Consider the following 15,847-nt stretch of genomic DNA (forward strand, 5'->3'; position numbering starts at 1 on the left):
ACTTAGAAATATGCTACTGGAAGAACAAAAACTTAAAGGTCTTAAAGGATAATAAATGCATTTCACTTAAAGATAACAAGAATGTGGTGCCCCTGTTCTGTCTATTTAATCTTGACTGCTACATAAAGCAACATTAAGATACTTCAAGTCTATTTAGGCTCTTAAAACATAAAACATTTAAGTATGTTATGCTTAACTGCTCATTGCTTTAATCAAATCTTATTCCTTCAAAAATCTGGCAGGTGATCATTCAAACAGTAAACATGTTAGTTTATTGCATGAGCTGGTACTGTAATTGGAAAAGTAAAATGACTAAGCACAGTGTTTTCAGTAAAGCTGCCAAACTAAAATACAGCCTAGAGGGGCAAGCTACACTTTTCATTAAAATAAGCTTTAACAACCATGAAATTTTCACCCTAATGTCTTCCTCGCTCTAAGATGTTAAATACCTCCATGTGCTGACCAGTAACTTGCATCAACTTTAAGGTGTTTGTTAGTTAGATACTAAATGTACTTGCTTGTTCACAAGCTACAAGAACCAGATAGTTTGCTGCTTCAGCTTTCTGTGTTATCACTGAAGGAGTACAACTGCACATGCAGCATCTATAAATGTGTCTTTGTGGAACCTGGTAGCTAGGCAACCGGATGTGTGCTCACCATTGAAGATGCAAGAATTGCAAGGAGCAACCTCAGCTTGTGGAGCCATGTGAAAGTTATCAATGAGTGTGGCAAGGAAGGAGTGAACCTGATTTTTGTCTTATAATGTATAATACATGGTATCAGTATCAGAAGTGTTAGAGACTATGCTATAATCCTGGGTACAACTTGGGCCCATCATTACTTCTCTTGATGGAGATCACTTCATGTTGTCCTTCAACAGTTTTTAAATTTGAAACCTACTGTCAAGCCTTTGTTTAAATGGAATAATCTCATGCCTTTCAGTCTTGTAGTTCTGTCTTTGGGCTCTTGTCCTTTCCATTACTTCCTCCTCCAGCTTTTTCTAGTTGGCTCAGTCTGTTTACACAGCATGCTTTGCTCACTGAAGTGTTAAGTTTGAATGTTGTGCTTGGTGAGGAATTGTTAGTCCTGTGAGGTGATCCTCACTGCTGGTGTAACACTAGGACAAAAGTAAGGATATCTGCTCTCAACAGGATACTGACATGGGTTCTGCTTCTCTGCTATAACCCACAGGCCTTCCTGAAAAATGTGTAATACATTCTCTGCAGGAGCAGTGTTTGAATAAATATTTGTTGGGTTTTTTGTCAACTGTCTTTTGCAGTCCTTACAGATCTTTGTTCAGTAAGCTGCAGTGCATGAGTTGATGATATTTCTGGACCAACACTAGAAAGCTCCTGAAACCCTACTCAGAAATACTATTTTGGAGTCAGTTACTCCTTATAGTAAAAGTTGTGGAAGCTGTTGTAATGTTCTCTAAGTCAATCTGAGTGTCCTACTCACTTCTGTGGTGGTTTCCTCTAAGGTTGCCAGAGCCTTAATATAGGGATGCATGGCACCTACTAATGTTTATTAATAAACAAGACCTGTGAAATCCTGCATAACTGCTGATTTTTTTTTTTAAAGCCCTTGTGTTTAGATAGGATTTGTCCTGGAAGACTTCGAGTGACCAAATTTAGGCAATTCCAGTTGTCTAGAATATATTCTAAAAGTCTCTAACTGAAACCAGAGAAGGTCTATAAGCCATCCAATATGCCAAAGGGCTTGCAACAGGCTTTTTAGAAATAGTAAGCAAAAGTGACATCACCACAGTCTGACCTGTGTAACTCTGCCACTCAAAGCCTCCTTCACTTGATATTTTTGGTTTGTCTGCTCTTAACAGTCGTATACTTTAAGCAGGTATAGCAATTTAAATACTTAGGACTAATATGTACATTACTATGTCAAGGTAAAAACTTTTTTCTGCTCTTCAGGAACTTGGCCAAATGCATAGTAAAGTTATTTCTTAACCTGAACAACAAGTCTGTTAATCCCAACAAACTTTTGCTTTTAAACACCTTGCAGTGAGGGAACCAGCCCAAAATTGCACAATAATTCAGGGGCAAATGTGCTATCCCTTGTCAATTCCATGTGTGATGCATTAAAACTAACTAATTTTAGAGAAAGGAATCCTGTAAGTGTTAACTATCTTCATGGGAACTGGGTTGGGAGCCAAGCTGCTATCTTGTACCAGAATTAACTGAATACTTTCTCTTATCAGTTTAAAGTAGAGCAGTTATTTAAAGAAATTGTCTGAAGACTTATCCTGGGCTGCATCAAACAAAGCATGATTGGCAGGTCAAGGGAGGTGATTCTTCCCTCTACACTCTTGTGTGATTGCACCTGGAGTACTGTCTAGCTCTGGGGCCCCAACATAAGAGACATGGACCTGTTGGAGCAAGTCCAGAGGAGGTCCACAAAGATGTTTGAGGGCTAGAGCACCTCTCCTAAGCTAACAGACTAAGAGGGGGGGGTTGTTCAGCATGGAGAAAAGAAGGCTCTGGGGAGACCTTATAGCAGCCTGCCAGTACCTAAAGGGGCCTACAAGAAGCTGCAGAGGGACTTCTTACAAGGGCCTGTAGTAATACAACAAGGGGGAATGGCTTTAAACTGAAAGAGGGTAGACTTAGGTTGGGTATTAGGAAGAAATTTGTTACTGAGAGAGTGGTGAGACACTGGCACAGGTTGCCCAGAGCAGCTGTGGATGCCCCATCCCTGGAAGTGTTCAGGCCAGGTTGGATGGCGTTTTGAGCAACCTGGTCTAGTGGCAGGTGTCCCTGCCCATGGCAGGGGGGTTGGAACTAGATGGTCTTTGAAAGTCCCTTCCAACCCAAACCATTCTTTGATTCAACTATTTTACTTTGACTTTGCAGCTATAGCTCATCCCTTTGTTGTAGGAATTATGACAGTCTTCCTGTCATCCCCCTTACCCCCACATGTAAGCCTGTGATTTCCTCTGCACCACAGAAATAAAGCATCCCTTTCAGAAATGTATCTACTCAAAACCACCTAACACTCAACCAGGTGTATGTGAGCTCACATCATACTTTATCCAACCCCTGCATGTGATTAGTGATGCTCCTTGCTTTGGTTGCTGCTGTGGGCAGTTGTCATCTCCTGAAGATAAGCATCAAGTCAGTTTTGGAAATGGAGAAATTAGTATATCATAGCAAGTAGAAGCCACCAGGAGTTGATCATGATTGACAGATTAGGGAGCTGGAAATGTTACATCTAGAATATTGTTAAGGTCAGGCTCAGCTTTCCAGAGGAGCAGTGGGAAGCCTATCCATTATACTTTTAAGATCAGAAAGCAATGAAAGCTTAAAGCAAAGAGCTGAATGCCATAGCTTGTGGTATGTGTATTCTCAACAGCTTCTGCTGAATCACAAAAGATTAAAACAGGGCAAAGAGTAGAGGTTAAAAACCTTGTACCAGCATTTCTTCTATGATACAAGCAGAGCAGCAGAGGTGAAGCCAGACTGAACGTGAGCAGAACAAGATGTGGAACAGTCAGTGGTGCAACCACAAACTTAAAGCAGCATAATAAAGGTATGTGGATGACAGAAGATGAATGGAGAGCTATTTAACTATCTTTGTGAAGCCCACGCTGTTGCTATGTGTTATACTCAAGAATAATTAATAGTTTAGAGAGGGCTTCTGTCAAACTGTTGAGATGCGTAAGCAGAGTTTCAGTGCATTAAAGGCAGCTTTCATTGATCAGCTCTCAGTGTGGTCAGTTCTTCCTCTGATATGTTCTGTGAATAGCCATGCAGCCCCTGAAATAGGAGGTCCCTTATACGTGCGTGTTAGACTAATCCAAATTACTACTTTGAGCAAGATGTTGCTGTTCCTGTTTATCCTTCAAATCAACACTCAACAAGTTTCACTTGCTAGTCTCCAAGCTGTAGTTGGTATACATTTTAAAAAGCGTAAGAGTCCTCATCTACATTCACTGGACCAATTCTGGGGTCCTGAATCTATTGTAGCTCTTATTTACACTGAAAGTCTATTCATATTGACTGTGGCGTCCCTTTTATTTTCGTTCCTTTGAAGATGGCTTATGCTAACTACATGTGTATTTTGGTGTCTGTAAACAAAGTTACAAACCTAAACCTATTTTGTTAGGTGTTCAGGATGCTACTTCTTTTGCTATCTACCAACTGAATTTCCCACTTGGCTTGAAACTTCATGATCTATCCAGGGTAACAGCATGAGAAAAACTGTTGTTTGTTCTTTTACTCTAGTGCATGCAGTTCTGAGTAGAGGATCTGATGCTTTTCTGAGGATATTAGATGTCTGGTAGAATAACCTGCTAACTTGGCTGTTGCACTTCAGTGTCATGTTATTCTGTGTACTGAAGTTCTGGTGTTTCCCTTGTCCTGATCTTCTCACATGCTGCTTTCAGTGCCTGCAAGTATTAAAGCAGCTCTATCCACCTACAGAAATACCTGTGATACTATCTGACCACAAATTCATTCTGCCTCTAAGAATGATCTCGAAAGGTACTGTAGCTGGTATGCAATTAGCTGTGCATAAAGAAACAACCACTAGATTAGCTTTGTTTTCTAAAGTCAGTCGTGCTTGTGTAGGCTGAGCTTCTTGCTACAGTGTTCTTTATGCCAGCAGCCCTGCATCTAGAAAATTACTCAAGTGCAATCACTTTGAACCTTACATCTAAATTAATGTTGGCTATGATTTGTTGACTTTACCCTTTTTATGCGAAGAAACTCTCCTTCTACTACAAAAAGCCTGCCTAGTCCAGTAGAAAATATTGCGACAACATTTTGTCCTTAGAGACATTGAAAAACTGCTTTAGTTTGTGTAATATCGATTCACTGAGGATGATTTAGGTAATTTAAGGCTGCATAGCTCATCATAACTGCCAACAGAAAATGCTTGCAAGATACTAGATGCTTTTCAAAGAGCATTTGCTGTTTGTTTTTTTATTTTGGTGGGGTAGGGGGATAATAGTTCACAAGACCAACCCAATATTCAAGCTAGTTAAATATAGGTTAGCATCTCTAGTGCCTTCGTGGCCTGCCTGTGGTAGCCCCAGCTGGCTTCTAACAATTATAATGCAGCTGACAAAAGTGTTATGCTGATACCTCTTAACCACTCTGCCCCTGGAAAATGTCTCTGTGCGGATTTAAAGGGGCATAAGATCTGTGCTCTAGATAATGTGATAATGCTTATGTTTGTGTGGATGAGATCTGCCCCCATCTCATAGCGTAGCTTTGCCCCTAAAGGATTCCTTAGGTCCTATGTAAAACTTCCCTTGAACGATGTCAGCTGTATATTTTGCAGCAAGCATACAGGAAAAGTTGATGGACTGACAGAGCACGATCAAATTTTCTGAATGTGACAGTACCAAACCTAGGCTGTGGGACGTGTTTACTTTCATTTTCACCTGCCAAAGGTGCCTGTCAGCTGTCAGAACTGCAGTAGTGATTGTGCTGATACAACAGCAGACTATAAAGGTTTCAGCTTTGGTACAGAACTGCTGCAAGTATCATCCCATAATGGTCCAGATGTATGCTGTTAAAGTGTCATGGATGCTGGAGCTCATGCGTCCTATAGAAGGACAATGGCTGACAGTCACTTCCAAATTAGGTAAAAATACCAAATTCTGACAAGCCTTTACTAAGTGTTTCATAGTTCTACAAAATCACAAATGGAGGGTGTTTGTGTCCTCTAAATATTTCCCTGCTAGCAGGTCTTTATGTGTAGAGTCCAACTGCCAAGAACTTGTGGCCTCTTATTATTTTAGCCTGTGTGTCAGTAAATATGTTATCCTGCCAGTTCTAACAGGGTTGCAGCTTGGCAAAACACATTACTAAAATAGCATGTGTTCATAGTTCAAATTCAAAATATGTCCTGATCAAGCTGCTCTTAAATGTGGCCACCAGCTTTCCACAGGGCTGCTTATAAACCAGCTAAATCACACTACTTGCACTAATTTTTCTAAAATGCATGGTTTGTAAATATACTATGTTGGTCAAAGTATTGTCTGTTTTTTACCTGTATTGCTTTCTTCCAGAAGGTGTAACTCTTAAATGTGTAAGTTTAAGCTACTTTGCTTAAAGTACTGTTTTTGGAAGCTCTTACTGTATTGTTCCTAGATGGTGTAGATATGGTCTGAAATCAGTGTTGTGATATAACCCTTCTAAGCAGTGATTTATTCATATTATTGGCCAAACAGTATTTCTCTGATACTAAGATTTATTAATTTTATTGATAATTGGTACTAAGAGGGGATTCTTAATTTTGTTTCTTTATCTTACACCTTACTTAAAAATACAGGCTATGCATCACTGCTAGGCCAGTTCAAGTATTTAGTTAAATAATTGAGAAAATAAATCAAATGGCTATACTTCATGGCAATGAACATAAACATATCTGTCATGCTGGTATTTGGGACAGTGTGAAAAACCGGAGCAGGGATCTGCTCAAGTGCTTGAGCTATAATTTTTATGAAGCATGCTGTCTCAATGCTTGTTTGTAATCATTTGTGCTTCAGAAGGGAGGCACTGAAGATGTTTACCAAGGGTGCTGCACCATAAAACTGCTGCCCTAACCTATAGCTGTTTTTTCCATTGCATCACAGGCTTGTGGTCATGTGGCTGAGAAGCAGCTATTTTACTGCACCCTTTGCAGCACAGTTGCATTAGCAGGAGGCAGGCCTCCTTGGATGCCAAGGAGGAAGTAAGTAAGAAAAAAAAGTTAATCTCTAAGCAGCTTTCTTTCAGTATCTCTAAACACATTTCTTTCAATACTATAGTGGTGAGTTCCATTTAACACTTCATCAGGGGATGTTAGAATATTTTACTTGGCCCAGATGGAGGGAAGCTATGTGAAGCTGGGATGGGGAAGAGGTGGAAGGGAAGAGATCTCTCCTTTATGCTGATGAGACAATTGCCAGCAATCATGCTGAATCAGTGTGGGCTCAACTGCAGGTTAGGCTGTAAGCAGTTGCTTATTACTAAACCATCACAGTGATGATGTACCAGTTTGATCTGTGACTCCAGTCAAAGAAAGCAAAATGAGAATATTTAGTGCACGATGATGCAACCATTTCTATATATTTGTTTACAAACCCTTCAGAAATTCTGTGGTGTGAGAAACCCTCTTCTGTGTTGTTCTGGGTTTTCTCTGAGGGAGTAATAATGTGAAGAGTTAATAAAATCCGGCCAAGACCTAATTTCTCCATCTTTGTACAAATTTGTACAATTTGAACAAAATTCAATGGGTGCTTTCAAAAGCTTACTTTAACAGAGTTTTCTGAGATTTGAATGATGGTAATGCATTTAGGGATCTGTAATTGGAGATAATTCCAATGAATTAAACTTTGCAGATGTTAATGATATGCGAGGGGGAGTCAGCATATTAAGATCTATATTGTGCTCTTTTTTTGTCTTGATCTGTTGAATAGCTTCTCTAATTGTCTAATACATATTCTGGCAGTATTTGGGTTTCTTAAGCATTTACAGCCTGAAGAAACCAGCCTGTGAATTTTCAGAGCAGTGAATATAATTAGTTCAAATTCCAGTACGTGAAAATAAAGCGTTGTGCTCTTCATCATAGGTACAGTAATATCTGCAAGGAATATCTAACTTTGCATATACAGAACTAAGTAATCAGTCCTGGCTTGACTATTTTTTATGGATGAATATTCATGCAAAACACTAATATCAACCTGTTATAGAAAGTATTGCTCATTCTGGAGAGTAACAAAGAGTTTGCAAGTGGCTGCACTGGTATACTGCATTTCCCACACTGCAATCAGGAGGACAGCCTTGGTGAAAGAACTTGGAAAAAAATAATAAAAAAGCGCTAGTGGCAATGATGTACTGATTATTCTTGCACCACCAGCCCCACTGGGTTAGACATTGTCCTTCTTTCTGCATGAAGGTAAGATTGTTCCAGTTAATCCACTTGGTAATGTATTAAGATGTTCCCTGATAATAGCCTTAATTTTGTTTTACTGTTGTCATTGAGACAGAGGGAATAAATGAATTTAGTTCTGGTGGGAGATAAGTCTAGAGTTCAACAAGGTTTTAAAACTTGAGGATCTTTTAGTAGGGCATGCCTAAGCTGAGCCATGCTTAGCTTGTGCCAGACTGAAGTTTGTGCCTCTCTGACAAAATTAGTGGATTTTCTTAGTGAAAGTTATTTGCAGCATTGTTAGACCGTAAGAGAATATTTGCATGCTGGCTTTGAGTGATGTGCATCCCCATGAGTTATGAGTTCTTTGTGCTTATGTAGTGAGTAGATGGTTATTTTTTGGTATCGAAAGTACTTAGCTGTCAGTGCTCGCTATCTTGCCCCTTAACCTTTACCTAATTTTGGGGGTAGAACCTGCTACTTGAAGATCCAGTTGTCATCACTAAGGCATGCCTGTGTCTTTGCTGTAGTGTAACATTGCTTCTTAGTGCCTGTTTTACCAGCGTTGCTGGTCCCAGCTGTTAGATTTTCCACTAGGTAGGAAGGCTTCTCTATTGCTATTTATGTCCATGCCACCTTAATGTTTATTTATTTAATGTATCTGTATTAATAAATATGAGGGTAACAGGGCCATATATGAAGTTTTTTACCTAGCATAAAAGAAAAAATAAGTTTAATCAGATAAGGCTACCTACCCAGTTTAAGAAAATGAAGTATTTCCTACTAAAAGCAGCAGCAGCAGGGACTTAACAATGTACTCTGATCTAATATTAGTAACAGTGAGTGCCTTTAGAGAGCAGTGTAATATCCAATGCACTGGATAAAGTCTCTCACGTGAAATTCTGGATGGCTTCCAAGAATTGTTCCAGTAATTTTGTAAAGACTCATGGTTTCCTACATCTTTTCCCCAGTAATGATCAGGCTGTGGCAATGACATTGACCCCCAAAATATGCAGAATGAGGAAGTAGTGCTGTCTGTTGCAAAGATGATCTCCCTGATGTCATGAGGACCTTCATTTCTCTTCCTTGCATCTTAAGCTTTCTATTCCTCCTTGCATGTCTGGGCAGAAAAAAGCCCATAAGGGGAGCTTGTCATGCACAGATTGCCAGCTGCGACTGCATCGCCATGTCTTCCAGCATGAGCCAAAATCTTATTCTTGGTCATTTTCTGAGTAAGCTGGAAGGGGTGGAAAGAGGATCCCAAGAAAGCCAGGGAGGTTCTAATCAAGGCCATGCTTTATGGAAAGAAATAGGCAGGAAACCCTACGGAAGTTTTAATATTGGCAGGGCTGGAGTTGGAAGCCTGTTTATGTCAGGTTTTATTAATTTCTGGAATTTTGTATGCATACCAAGGAAATGGTGCAAGAAGTCTTCATTAACCCTTTCAAAATGAAGTGGCACACACCCTTACTATTCTGTTTTAGATTGTTGTTTGGATATTTTAATGGATTTGTTGGGGGAGTTGAGATGTCTTATGTTCAGCCTTAATAGTAGGAGGGGTGCCAGAATAATTTCTTTCAGCTGAGTATATTTTTCAAAAGTTATGCCCTTACTTAAACAACAGCAAGGCAAAGGTTGTAAGATACATCGACTGGATTACAGTGTGTGAAGAGTCCTGAGGGCAGGCGAAAGTTTTCATTGCAAGAAGTGGAAAGAAACACTGCTTCTCCATTGAGGTGGATTGCTCCATATTGACTTCATTTGCAACATGCTGCAGAATGATTTCCAGCCTCCCAGATCTTGCTTCAGTGGCCTAAATTTTGTGGTAGCCTTAAAAGTAGGTCAGGATGCAAAAGCACTGTGCTGCTTCCAGTGGCTTCCTTATATGTTGTAGTTTTTTAAATCTCAGGTTTCAAGATGAACTTGTTAAAAATCTCTTTTAAGCTTTCTTTCGCTGTCAGTTGTAGGGTTGCTTAGGCATAGTATCCTTGTAGAACAAGCTGGTTTATGCTGTTGTGTTTCAGTGCCTTTGATTACCTGAATGATGAATTAAATGTTAGGACATGTTGAATGTGGTTCTTGATTGCACCCAGTTAGCCTTAACCTTTTCCCTTTGGCAGGCTTTTAGTGATTCAAAACAGGTTAGTCCAGTTTAATGTTAAGACTGTTTTAAAATTAGAGGTTGGCTTTTCTCTCAGGATCTGGAGTAATGTTGCTCACATATGGGACTGTTATTAAGTAATATGTTGTACAATTACTTTTTTAATTATTTCTGAACAACTATAGCCTTTCCTGTCAGATAGGGTTAATGAAGTTATGTTTTTTAGGAAGCAATAGCTAAAAATCTTTCTATGTTTGCATTTAACTATGGGAGAAGTCTTAATGAGAATTTAAACAACTACCTGCTTGTAATTGCTGCCCTTTTGAACCAAAGGCCTCATGACTCCCTTAACATCATGATTCTTCTAGAAAGTCACAGGAAATTTTGAGTCTAAACTTTTATGAAGGAACAACTTAATCAGACCACAGAAGGATACAGCCCCTTTGCTGAACTTCAGATAGATTAGCTGACCACATTTGTCCAGCTGGGCAAAAAAGTCCAGGTATGTTACCTAGATGCTTTTCTTACTGCAGTGGCTGAACACTTGTGTCTTGACATGGGCCAAAGAAACTTCCCCTGTGGCCAGTTCTGTTACTATAAACAGCTGCTAATAATTAGGAACAGAGCCACAAAACAACCAGGGAGAAAATAGCTGCCTGTTGGCTAAGCAAGGAGTGTTCTGCCTTGCATCTGGCAAGTACTAGGGGGCAGAATGCATGATAGCTCTCACAGCATGACTGAAGAGCCTTCTTTTTGCCTTCTGAAAAGAAGGCATCTCGAGCTGCGCTGGTGCGTCTGCCTTTTGACCTTGTAGCTGCAGGGATCCACTGACAACTTCTTTGCTCTGTGTGAGCTGTAATTTTACACTGGCTTTAGGTTTTGCTACCCAAAGTAATACTTCTAGCTGCCTCTGTTCCTCCCTTCCCCTGTTATGTTGGTATGGATCCATCCAGCCACGCAATCAGATAAAACCAACCTGACTTTATAAAGGATCTTTTTAGCTTCTTGGACATGTTTTTGTCAGCTTAGTTTTCAACCTAGATCAGTTACACTTTCTGGTTCACTACTTAGATACTTGTGTGGCTGTGCAGGAAGGGGTGGGAGTAAGGAACCTGGGGCAAAGAAAAGGAAGAAGAGGGTGCTGCTTTTAGAGGAAGTACTTGTTTATGCCAGCTTAAAGTGATTGAGAAACCTATAGTGTAAGCAGTATAATAAGCTGGTAATGTATTTCGTGTGATATTCCTGTGCAAGCAGCTGGCTGTAAAACAAAACTACCCTTGCTAGCAAAACAGACTTGTCCTAGCGAAAGTATAGTTTGTTAGAATTTGAAGCTGTGATCAGGTTTATACTACAAGGAGTATCTTATCTGTTTCAGCTGCTACTACCTCTGTAGTGCAAGCTACTGTCCCTATTGTAGATCTGTAGAACAAAATTAATCATGGGGCAGATATCTGTACAAAATCAGTTGGATCAGCATCTTCTGGAATTGATCTTACTTTATTTTGAGAATTGACAAATTTTTGTGAGGGGGTATAACCACACTTGCAGAGGGATGAAGGTCAGCCTTGCCTTTAAGAGCTACTCTTTCACAGCAACATGCTATTTGTCTGTTGGCATGGTGGAGCACCAGAGGATTTGAACTCAAAACATTAGTAATTATCCTTGGACAAATGCCACTTTACTCTTTAAAAGGCCTAAGTCCAAACAATGTATCGTTTTGCAAGCCAGTCAGATGCTGAAGTAGAACCCAGTGTCCCTTTTGCATTTAATCATAGAAGGAATAATAAGTGATATTTGTCTGCAACGCAAGAGTAGAAGTGTTCAGCCAAACATTTATTTAGTCTGAGGAAAAGCCAGATAAACTCAAATGCCTTTCTTTCCAATACTAATATTAAAGCTATACTTAAATCAGTCTAGGTAATGTTTCAAGAGATGGCCAGACTACTTGAAAACCTTAGCTTAAACCAGCTTGGCAGAAAAGTTAAGTATTTGACAAATAAATGGAATGACTGGGCAATAATAGGCTTGCCAGCTTAACATGGTTCACAGGTGAAATAGTATGGTTACGAGTGTGTATGTCTGTGGGATGTACTCATTGAAGAACTGAAGGAGGGTAAGGTGTAAGAGTCTGGGAGAAAACAAAAATCTTGTCCTATTAGGCTGGAAATTTCTGGACTCTTAACACTTCTCTTTTCCAGTCAAACATTTGCATATTTAATGAAGCAGAATTACACTTGCTTTGGTTTTTTTGTTTATGGTTTTCTCGATATGTCATGCAGGATGTCATCTGAGGACCTGCTAGTGATCCAGTGACAATTGTGAACTGGAATCATTAAAGCCTACTTCTACAAGAACTGTTTCTGAGTGTTTAAGAATTGTTTCTGAGTGTTTTTCCCTTATGAAGTTAGTGGTAAACAATGAAAAGGCATTTGTACACAATGATGGCTCAAGGCCTCTCTTCATCCTTTCTTGCAGGGTCAAGAAGGTATAATTCTTTTAAACTGTAGAATCTTTGTTTGAACTAGAGTATTTCCTACATCATTAGAAAACAATTCCCATGGAGCAAAACTGAATGCAGCTCTTCACCATGATTTGAGGAGGCTTTGATCAATCTGTATACTTGCATGTAAGAGAAAGGAATGATAATGTAAGAGGCAGGTCTTGAAGACAAGAGCTGGCTAAATAAGTGATTGGAAGTTAATGCAATAAACTTTAAAGACCCAAATGAGAGAAGGGGGTAGTTTGTTTCTGCTTGATCCCTTCCATGTTCCCTTAGATATTAGTAGTGTTTGCACAGAACTGTTTCCATCCTTTTCAGTTTACTCATTCTAGTTTTTCTTAGGCTGTGCTTGTTTTTTTCCCTTCAGGACTTAGGATTTTGTAACTACCCTGTTGAAATTAATTGTTTCGTACACCAATAAATGCCTTAAGGATTGCCTAATGGCTTCAGAGGAAGAAAGCCCTCCTTAAAGATTTGAAATTTTCTTGTGGTATCCAGTTGGGCCTACTTAATTGTTTTCTACTCGCCAGGCTGTATTACTGCTTGTAAAAGTACGTGTGTGATTACCTGAAACTTGCTGTATGTTCCATAGCTTCAAAGTCATATGCTTTGGCACTGGTTCAGAAAATCTAGTTGCTTGTTGAACAGTACATTCCTATTCCTTGTTAGCAAAGAGATATCTGGAAACATGCATTAAAAATAGTTCAGTCTTAAAAGATTTGGGCAGGATCACTGTTAACCCCATTTATTTTGGTATCGATGGGTGTACTGCCAATCTTTTGACCTCCACATCGTGGTATTACAAATGCAAAAACACTGCTTGTCAACCTGTGAGTCTTACACTTACAAAACACTCTGGGAAGTGTGATAGAAGTCATTTGCCCAAGGCATTGTGTTGCATAACTGTTTAGTGTGAGCTTTTTGTCCATCTCTAGCATCTTAGTGCTGGCTAGGGAAAAGAAAACCACTGAACTCTGTGGGCCACAAATCTGACCTATATAACTCTTCCCCTTCTTCGGAAAACCCTAAAGGCAGGCAGTAATTTTCCTCTGGTGGTTCAGTGGTTCATGTACTTTCTGAAGGATACCTATTGGAGCCATAGGATTTTTGTGATACAGCCTTGTCAACCTTGTAACATATTGCTTTGTGCTTCACATAGTCATATTAAGACTTATGCCTAGATGGAAGTTAGTAAAAATATAACAGATCAGATTACAAGCAATTTGAGCACCTTTTATAAAATTTTGCTTACAGATTAATTTTCAGAATGTTACCTGACTGTTTAGTTGAAATATTAACTAACACTTTATAGGTTTTGTCATTGTTGCAATGTGGCCAAAGGTCAAAGTAAAACATGCAATTAAGTTGAAGAGCTAGTGAAATCAATCCCCTTCTCCCATAAAACAGTTTGAAAGATCAGGAATACTTCTGTGTCTAAACTTCTCTTCATATCCAACATCTTTACAATGCCCAACATGAACCTCTTTCCATGGCTGAAATTCACAGAATCACAGACTGCTCAGGGTTGGAAGGGACCTCTAGAGATCATCCAGTCCAGCCCCCTGCTAAAGCAGGTTCTCCTAGAGCAGGTTGCACAGGAACGTGTCCAGGCAGGTTTTGAATGTCTCCAGAGAAGGAGACTCCACAGCCTCTCTGGGCAGCCTGTTCCCAGCGCTCTGTCCCTGACCCTCACAGTAAAGAAGTTCTTCCTCATATTCAGAAGGAACTTCCTGCGTTGTAATTTGTGCCTGTTGCCCCTTCTCCTGTCGCTGGGCTCCACTGAAAAGAGCCTGGCCCCCTCCTCTTGACACTTGCCGACTTTGATCGCCCCTCAGTTCAGTGTTCTCTTCCCCAGGCTAAACAGGCCCAGCTCTCCTCTCCCTGTCCTCTCAGCCTGTCCTCAGAAAGGAGGTGCTCCAGCCCCTTAATCGTCTTTGTAGCCCTTCACTGGATACTCTCCAGTATTAGAAATTCTTCATTCCACTTGCTTATTCTTTGTTAGTTATGAAAATGCCTTTTGAAACTTTATGGAAAGTATAGTGAGAGTGCATGGCAGAACAGGGGACATGGTCTCAGCTTTGTAAGATAAATGCTGTCTCATGCCAGTTTACTTTTTTAATTTATTTTGTATAGCTGCTGCATGACTGGATGGTCAGAAAGGTACAGATGAAAAGGAAGCTGTCTTTCTGAAAACTTTTGCCACCATGTCTCTCAACATCTGTCTGAGGAAGGGAGGCTAACTCTCTTAGTACCTAGCCAGCTTGAATGGTAGGTAAAATGTAAGCCTAATTCACACTTTAAAAAATGATAATAGTGCTGGCTTATTTCTTAGTTATATGGTCCAAAGGCTTTATCGCATGGAGTATAAGTGAAGGGACTGTATTGGACATTACCATGGATATTCAGTGCTACAATTAAAAAGATTGTCAATTAAGTTTTGGTTTCGCTAGCCAACGAACATGGGAAAAAAGAATTTGTGCTAAATGCAGACGTGGGAGCATGCTCTCTTTCATATTTTAATCCATCTCCTCTTTAAATGCCATTTACTTTTGAGTTCTTAGCATAAAAGCTTCAGTAATAATTACTTCCAGCAGGTAAATGAGTTCGTATCTCCTTTTTGATAAGGAAGAATGCCACTATTCAAACTTGTCAAATTCAAAATTAACTTGGAAGGAGCAGAATCTGGATGGGTCTAAAATAAATATGAACACAACCTAGCAGGATTTACAAAAGAACTGGAAGACCTTTCTGAGAGTCTCTTGTTACTCTCTGGCTCTTACGTTAGACGTGCACTTGGAGTCAGATGAAAGTGCTGCAGGAAGACTAGTGTTATGCTTACCACAAAATTGACATAATGGAACAGTAATTCTCTGTTCCTTTAGATAAAACCTGTTCATTGTGCCTCTTGCTGTTGCACTTGAATACTGTAACTGCTTTTTCTGGCATGTTTAAAATATACTGTTCTTATCATCTGTGTCAATTACAGCTTCAAAGTCTACCTCCATCTATCATCCATTATTCTTGTCTCTTAAATTATCTGATCTCTCCCCATAATCTTCCACTTCAAGAATAACTTTTTCAGTGATCCCTTAAGAGTCTTGCTCAAATAGACTAAATCTCAGGTATCCTCTTTTGTCCTGCCTTTTTATCCTTTCCAGTGACAAATGCTCTCAGCCTGGTGTCATCCTGCTTGCATATGCAGGCTGCCCCAGTGCATCATAAAACATTCTAGTGTGATGAACTGCCTTCCTCTCCATGCCTCATTCTGTTACCCTGTAACTGCATATTGAATGAGGTGTTTAGGGAAATGAGTTAAATCCTTCATAGACAGAGACAGGGGGAAATTAAGCATAAGAAAACACCAGAGACTT

General features: G+C 39.7%; 1 protein-coding gene across 6 annotated transcripts in view; it reads left to right on the forward strand.

Moving 5' to 3' along the window:
* SLC45A4 (solute carrier family 45 member 4) overlaps positions 1-15,847 on the forward strand; it is an 87,474-nt gene that overhangs the window by 32,589 nt on the left and 39,038 nt on the right. For 2 of the 6 annotated variants that reach the window (XM_080381091.1, XM_080381090.1), the window contains exon 2: positions 14,610-14,744. The exons of the other annotated variants lie outside the window; for them this stretch is intronic. The gene's annotated coding sequence lies outside the window, so the exon portion shown is untranslated. The remainder of the gene's footprint in view (positions 1-14,609; positions 14,745-15,847) is intronic. 6 annotated transcript variants of the gene reach the window in all.

The sequence above is a fragment of the Falco punctatus genome (genome assembly GCF_963210335.1).
Source record: "Falco punctatus genome assembly, chromosome: 3".
NCBI lineage: Eukaryota > Metazoa > Chordata > Aves > Falconiformes > Falconidae > Falco > Falco punctatus.